We start from the raw sequence: 1,165 nt of genomic DNA, 5'->3' as shown, positions 1-1,165 counted from the left end.
AGCAGTCTTCCTCATGATTGTATAGCCTAGTGAACCAAACTGAGACCATTGAGACCACCTAGTGAACCAAACTGTCCATTTTGAAGGCTCAGGAAACCTTTGCAGGTGTTTTGAGTTGATTAGCATGTCACCATATTCTAATTTGTTGAGATAGTGAATTGGTGGGTTTTTGTTAAATGTGAGCCAAAATCATCACGATTAAAAGAACCAAAGACTTAAACTACTTCAGTCTGTGTGCATTGAATTTATTTAATACACGAGTTTCACAATTTGAGTTGAATTACTGAAATAAATGAACTTTTCCATGACATTCTAATTTATTGAGATATATACTGTATGTTTGTGTATTTATTTATATAAACATAATAAATATACACAGTACACACACACATATATTATGTAAACAAAAACTTTTATTTTGGATGCGATTAATCGCGATGAATCATTTCACAGCACTAGTAAATACACAAGACCTTATTTCTGGGAAAAAAATAAAAATAATTTTTTAAAAATAAAATAAATTAATTAGATTGGGGAAAAAAATCAATCGATTAAGTAATATTTAATGAAACCATTAATGGAAAACAGAAATTGTTAAAAATTAGGGATGCATCGATACCGATACTGGTATCGGTATCAGGCCCGATACTGAGCTCCTGTACTCGTACTCTTTAGAATGCCCCGATACACACAGCATGTGTTAAGTGCCATATTCAGACAATGAAACACCGACAACAGAACAACAGACAGCAGAATGGAGTTGTTAGAGATTAAGGATGTCTACGAAGTATATGTATAATAAATATAATCTTAAACATTCAGTATTGACTGTATAGCTGATGTGCGCTAGCTGATAAGCAAAGCACGCTGAGTGGATTGAGCGCGCGGCGGCGCAGATGCGCGAGCTTGTCGAGTGAATATCCCTATCTCACAGACATCATTGGAAAGTTTGCACAAGTTACTTAACGGTGTGGAGAGAGCGAGGGCGAGAGAGCGAGAGAGAGAGAGAGAGAGAGAGAGAGAGAGAGAGAGAGAGAGAGCGAGAGAGAGAGCGAGAGCGAGAGCGAGAGCGAGAGAGAGAGCGAGAGAGCGCGCGAGCGAGAGAGAGAGCAATTCTGCAGTGTGATCTTTGATGTTCACTCACTTAGCACATGCATCATTTAGA

General features: G+C 37.9%; 1 protein-coding gene across 2 annotated transcripts in view; it reads right to left on the bottom strand.

Annotated features, from left to right (window-relative positions):
• Nucleotides 1–1,165, bottom strand: part of baiap2l1b (BAR/IMD domain containing adaptor protein 2 like 1b) — a 79,140-nt gene that overhangs the window by 22,436 nt on the left and 55,539 nt on the right. The gene's annotated exons all lie outside the window — the stretch shown is intronic.

The sequence above is a fragment of the Sinocyclocheilus grahami genome, unplaced genomic scaffold (genome assembly GCF_001515645.1).
Source record: "Sinocyclocheilus grahami isolate Dianchi unplaced genomic scaffold, SAMN03320097.WGS_v1.1 scaffold353.1, whole genome shotgun sequence".
Classification (NCBI taxonomy): Eukaryota; Metazoa; Chordata; class Actinopteri; order Cypriniformes; family Cyprinidae; genus Sinocyclocheilus; species Sinocyclocheilus grahami.
Note: the sequence above shows the minus strand (reverse complement) of the source record. Positions and strands in the feature narration are given on the sequence as shown.